Source organism: Elephantulus edwardii, unplaced genomic scaffold, assembly GCF_000299155.1.
Source record: "Elephantulus edwardii isolate Elephantulus edwardi_28Jun2011 unplaced genomic scaffold, EleEdw1.0 scaffold00357, whole genome shotgun sequence".
NCBI classification, from domain to species: domain Eukaryota; kingdom Metazoa; phylum Chordata; class Mammalia; order Macroscelidea; family Macroscelididae; genus Elephantulus; species Elephantulus edwardii.
The window spans coordinates 1,305,118-1,312,069 of NW_006400107.1; the positions used below are offsets into that span (position 1 = coordinate 1,305,118).

Consider the following 6,952-nt stretch of genomic DNA (forward strand, 5'->3'; position numbering starts at 1 on the left):
TATTGTAGCTGATGTTAGATGGATCTTAGCTGAAAGCAGGGAATACCAGAAGAATGTCTATCTGTGTTTCACTGATTATGCAAAGGCGTTTGACTGTGTGGATCATAACAAACTGTGGCTGACTCTGAAAAGAATGGGAATCCCAGAACACTTGATTGTGCTAACGCAAAACCTATACTTGAACCAAGAGGCAGTCGTCAGAACAGAGCAGGGGAAACACTGCATGGTTCAAAACTGGGAAGGGCATACACCAGGGGTGTGTCCTATCTCCATACCTTTTCAACCTGTATGCAGAACAGATTATCCGAGAGGCTGGGCTCTATGAGGAGAAGTGTGGCGTCAGGATTGGTGGAAGATCTATTAACAATCTGCGTTACGCAGATGACACAGCCCTGCTTGCTGATACTCAGGAGGACCTGGCTTGCTGAGGAGGGTCAAGGACTGCAGCCTTCAATATGGATTGAGGCTCAATGTCAAGAAGACAAAGATTCTCATCACTGGACCAACTGGCAGGATCAGGATGGATGGTGAAGAGATTTGAGATTGTTAACAACTTTAGTCTGCTTGGCTACATGGACAACACTCTTGGCACCAGTAGCCAGGAAATAAAGAAACGTATTGCAATAGGAAAGTCAGCTGTTAGAGACCTCTCCAGGGTACTGAAGAGCAATGATGTCACTCTGGAGACTAAGGTGCATTTGATACAGGCGATGGTCTTTGCAATCACTTGTAATGCGTCACAGGGTTGGACAATGACTAGGGATAATAGAGGGAGAATTGATGCCTTTGAGCTTTGGTGTTGGAGAAGAGTGCTGAGGGTATCATAGACTGCTAAGAAAACAAATTAATCCTGGAGAGGGTTAAACCAGGCTGCTCTTTGGAGGCAAGGATTCTGGGGCTTTGTCTGACATACTTTGGACATGTAAGGAGGGACTGGTCCTTGGAGAGGGACATCATGCTTGGTAGGGTGGAGAGATAGTGCAGGAGCAGAAGGCCCTCTATGAGTTGGACTGATTCAGTGACTTGGGTAATCGGGATGGGTGTGTCAGAGGCAGTGAGACTGGCACAGAATAGAGCAGGGTTTAGGGCTGTTGTACACAGGGTCGCTATGAGTCGCAAGTGACTAGATGGTACATAACAACAACAATCTTAATCATTACAAAAACAGTAATTTCATCCTATACATGTGATCCCCACCAGATACCTTTAAGGAGACTGCTTCATAAAAATAATGAACATGCAAGCAACTTTAATGATCACATCCAGTCCATTCCTTTCTATGGGTGTTATTACTTTCAACTGTGACCTGGATGGTCCCCACAGAGGGAAGTACACCATTCCAAGATAAGGCTGGGTCTCTGACTAGCGAAATAAGCAAAATAAAACAAATTCTTGTTCTCCAGGACCTCAGGTAATCACTGGATAGGACAGCTAGTTTGGCCTGTGAAGTGCCACGTCCAATGCCGCCCCCGGCAGCTGGGCAGTGAGCTGTCAGCAGGCTCCATCCCCTCACTATCAGTCCTGTTAGAGTGGGCCTCCAGCCACCATGGAGATGGCACACACTAGCACAACCTCTCATAGCCGAGGTGCTGTCCCCAAACCTCCTCTTCTCCCACTGCTCGTGCCCACAATTAGGACACTGGAAACTCAGATCTCTGTAACCTTTATCTGCAGACTTCTAATAAACTCTGGCTGTGATCGTCCCACAATGTGCCCGGCCCTACTTCCTCCTGCCTTTAACCCTCTACCATCTAGTGTATTTTTAAAGACTGGTTCCACAAGACACTTTTTAAATGTGCATTCCTTTAATTTTTAAAAATATGTACAAGAAAAGCCATGTGCTTTACAGAGGAATACACAGAATAACAAAGAATTTCTAATAATTTTCCAAAACTGTTTAAGTCTGAAATTTATAAATTAAATATTTCAGAATTTTTAACATTAAACTGAAATCTCAAAACTACTGGGTCTGCTACAATTTTCACAAATCAAATGAACAGAGAATAGGAACATGGTTTGTGTTAAATAAGGTTTATTATTAATTTTATTGCCTATAGTCTCTATGGTGCAACTTTATTGTGCCTTTGCAAATAGGATACATTTTTAAAAAACTCATCAAAATTTTCCATCCATATAGCTCTATATGATAGATTACAGTGCAACACTATTTTGTTACAATAATCATAGAAATACTATAGAACCCAAGTACACAGAGTAATAAGCAAAAGGAAATACAATCCTGAGCCATCTGAACAAGATGATTTAATGAATTCTTTTAGAGCAAATGCAGAGAAGAGAGAGGTGTGGGGACATGCATACTACCACCAATGAGCAAACTACACTGAGCAACTGGCCCTCCCCCAGCATGAGTTTTATACACATGCACATACACACTCCCATGTCTTAACCAGCTTTCCATTCTTCCCATCTGTTCCAGCCCATTGTCCCCAAGTAAAAGATCAGGCACTAAACCCCAGTGAACCCCATGTTTGCAGCATGCCTTGCTGAGGAACAGTGAATGACTCTAAAATAATTAGCACATACTCCACACTCTTAAGTCAATCCCAGCTGCTTCTGCCTTTGGAAGTAACTGAAGCATGTGCCCACGAAAGCTTTAAACAGTCAATGCCATGAAAACAAAACATCTTCCTATGCCTTGACATAAAATCATGCCAAGACAAAAATGTCTCAAAGGCTCTTAAAATACATGCCTTTCTTCCCATTTTTGGTATTTAATCAATTAATTTTCAGTAAGAATAGTTTATGAATTGTATACCTGGCTATGGTAAGCATGCGTCACCTGCTCACCACTGGACTGACTTGAAACACAACATTTTATACTCCTTGCTAACGTTCTGACACTCTTAAAGTGTAACCAAAGATAAAGTACAGAGTTCAGTAATAAAAGGTATTTGGTTTGTCTTCCTTTTACACATCCTAGTGATGGAATGGAACAAACCAAACTAAGCCTCCATGCTGTCCCTGAAAATACCTGAGTCAGCTGACTATGTGGCCTGGTCAGCTCAGCCTGCATTCTGCTTAATCTGAGGCTGACCTGGGAAACCAGAGGGCAAACAAAGTTTGTCTTTAAAAAGACAATAAAGAGTTCCTGGTTTTTGCAATATCCACTGTCCTGAAGTGGAAACCACTGAGGTGGGCAAAACACCAAGCTATAAAGAATGCTTACTTCCCCTTCCCAGCTGCGGGACCACCGGGAAAGAAAAAGGACCCTCTTTCCCCACAATTCAGTGCATGGTTTAATGTCTGCATACATTTAGCTGCTATAGAAAAAATAAGAAAGGTTTACTTCATAACTTATAATTAAATGCTCACACTCATAATATCCTCATACATCTTATAAGGTGGCTCTTTAAAAAATCTTTAAAAGACGCACCAATACCCGTTCATTTATGTAAGCATTTCATATTATCACCACTGAAGCAATAAAAATGGCCATCTGTAATAAAGCAGAGAAGAAAAGATCGAAAGATACTATTAGCTGTAGTAACAAAGAATACAGTCTTTAGAAATGTGATGTTTGAGACAGGTCAGAATCCAAGTATTTTAAAATAAAATTTTAATGCTTTAGAATACTCTCATGGCCTCCGCCTACAACTCAGAGATGGAAATGGTTCTCAAAAAAATTTAAGAAGCCATTCCAAATTCTTTGAATATATACTGTGGTTATTAGTTGACTTTAAAAAATGGAGTCCTCTTGCTTTACTAAAATCCCATCAGGGACAAGGTCCTAATAAGACATGTGAAAGTGTTTCTAGAGTAGAAAGAACAGCAAGTTGTAACAAGATCTTTGGTTAATCAAGTCCATCTTCTCCTTCACACTGAGTGTCCAGAGAATTCTAAGCCCATGCAATCACTCAAAGAAGGTCAAATGACCTAATTTTCCAAATTGTCAGATGAACAGAATTTCAATATTGGGTTGGACAAATGTAATCCTCGCAGAGGAAGATGTAAAATCGAATGCTTCAGTTAAAGCACACTCTGAAATGGAATATATTAAATTAAAGCAAGTGTTATGAGCCTCATGCCATCAACAGGGTCCCCACACTGAAAGAGGGCAAAGCGGCTCTGGCTTCTGTCTGTAGAAGTGTTCCAAAATTACCACCAGCCTCTATCAAGAGCAAGTCTGTGCTATTCAAACCTTACGTGAAAACGAAGTGCTATGTAGGTGGCTGAGATGATAAAATGATTAAATCTAATTTGGTGCAGGGTGAAAAATACAACACTCTGATTTTCAAAGAAGAGAAATATATATAATCAAAGTATTATCCAAAATTATCTTGTCTTTCAGAAACTTTTCTTTCTGCTCTTTCCCCCAAATGCTTTAGTGGAGAGAAAAGTAACTTTCCAGAAAGTCTCAAAAACACGAGGCAGACTTGGCTGAGGAGACAAAGCCAGACCGGGCTAGTCATGACTCTTGCCTCACCCATACAGCTGCACACTGGATGCAGTGCAGCTCAGCCACACAACATGAAGCAGAGGTTTCCTGCAATACCTCTTCTTACAAAAGGATCCCAGCACACCATCCATGCAGGTAAATGCAAAAATGCTGTAAAGTTCCAGTGAACCTGGCACAAGATTTGTTATATTCTTTTCTCAAAGTAAGTCCATTTATAGTTTGAAATAGTAAATACTTCTCTTTGCTTCTGGGTTTTCTTCCCTTTTCACGAAAGCTTTGCTGATGTTCTATTCTGTGTCAGATGAAATAAAGTTTCAAACTATTTGGTGAATTCCACGTATTCATCTTCTCTTAGTGAAGCAGGCTCCTAGATATAAGTCAGAACTAGGGCCACAGAAATCTATTCCATGTAGGTCAGCACACAGAAAAAGTTCCTTGTGTTGGATATACTGCCATTTTGGGACAGTCCAGTCCATGAAGACACTTCACACCGGTGTACCCACTGTGATAATCCAGACTCACAGGTGAGAAGGTGGTACACCTGACTGAAGAGAGGCAGTGAACAGTATAATATACTATTTCAAACACAAATGATAATCTACTCTGCAGTGCAAAAAAGGTGCTAGCTACTAAAGTTAGGGCTAAAAGTGATGAGACTGGTACTGCTTTTTAGAACTGGAACATGCTCCTTCCCTTCCAGACACACAGTGCTGATCCTGGTATGCACATTCACATTCACACTCACACTCACACAGAGCAGTGTGTATTGGATGAGCTACAAATGCCTCAGTCAAAGCCTGAAAGCAGTTTTTCAGAGACTAGTGCTACCAAGATCAGGGAAGCAAACAGCAACTTAAGAACACTTCTAACATCAGAATTGCATTTTATTGAACATACTTTTAAAACAAACACAATAAAAGCAAAGAAACAACAATATTCATTCTGCTCTGTCTAGAGAAAGACTAGCCTTCCAAATTAATTAAGAACTTTTAAACAGGCAGCCCCCAAGGGGCCACAAAAACAGGACAAACGCAGGGTGCTACTGCTTTCTCAGTGAGAACTGGAGCAAAGAAAACACTGAAAAGCAAATCTGGAATCTACCTCAGCTTTTCTTCTTAAGCAAAGGAAAAGGCAAATTAGTTTGAGAACCACAATTCCATTTATCACACTCTTCCTGAAAAATTTTCATTTAATTATGTATACATACCAGGAAATAAAACTCATATGCACTAACATCCTCAATTATAAAAAAAAAAATGACAAAAGTAAAAGCAGAAGAAATACTAAACACATAGTGGGGAGGTCAAATCCTGTTTCTGCTCTTAAAAAGTAAAAAAATTACCATATAATTAAGTACAAAAACCTGCACTGAATGACAACTGCTGGTGTATTTACTTGATCAGAAATGAAGACCAAGAATCTAATAAAGCCCTATGAGAATATTCTTCTGGAGCACTCCCCTCAGTGTGTGAACACTAAAATGTTGGCAAAGTTTCTGGAGCATTAGCTTATATAAACACGCGAGTCCTTGGTTGGCTGCATCAAATGGAATGCTGTCTTCTGAAATGAATCCACAATTCCATTTTACTCACAAATTGCAAATCAAAGTTATTTCTTCAAAAAAATATCTGTTTGGCATCTCCTGGACTTTGTTCCATTGGACAATATGGGCACTTTAGTCTAAAGACAGAGAAAAGAAACAAAGACACTGAATCAACAGGGATAATAATGAACAGTCAAATAGTGCAACAATGAATGAATGAAAACCCAAAATCTCTGTAAATGTTAAAATTAATAAAATTTAATAATTAAAAAAAATTTAAAAATAATGAACAGATAAGTTTTCTCTAGTTTCAGAACACCTTTAACATTCCATGTATCCATCTCTTTGTGGTTCTGCCTTCTGTTCTAGTAATTAACTGCTTTCCTGTAAGTAATAGGTTTCGAAGGGTAATAAATAAATACTACTCAAACCAGAACTGCTAAGTCCACGTTTGGTGGCCAGCAAGTGTTTTATAAACTAAATAAAAACAACTCTTCTTAAAACTGGTTTTGGAGGTCTCAGAAGGAAATCCAACTTCCCCAAATATTTAAGTTGTATCTGTCTCTAAATTAATTTCAAATGTACTGGTCACACATACTATCTACTTCAGGGCAGCAAAGGTGATGGCAGTTGCCAAAGGTCTGGCTACTTTTGGGAGGGGCAATGACTGACAGTGGTCCTTGAAGCCAGTGTAGTACAAAACAAGATCACTGAGATAGCTCGAGTTAGGTATCAAATGACTGGCACCACCAAGCTGCTGTATGTTTTAGAAAGGGCGACTGGAAAGCAAAAAGTTGGGAACAGGGAAGAAGAATCAGTAGTTGGAAAACATGGACTTGCTGACAGAAATGAAGCTGGAGATAGAATGATTGGATTTTTCACAATGACTTATTCATTGCAAATACGTTTTTTAAGAGACATAAACGTAGATTATACACATGGATTTCACCTGATGGTATGCATAGGAAGCAGATCGATTACATCTGTGGAAA

The 6,952-nt window shown here is 39.7% G+C and overlaps 1 protein-coding gene across 1 annotated transcript in view; it reads right to left on the reverse strand.

The window, feature by feature from the left end:
* RMND5A (required for meiotic nuclear division 5 homolog A (S. cerevisiae)) overlaps window positions 1-6,952 on the reverse strand; it is a 131,549-nt gene that overhangs the window by 1,065 nt on the left and 123,532 nt on the right. The window lies entirely within an intron of this gene.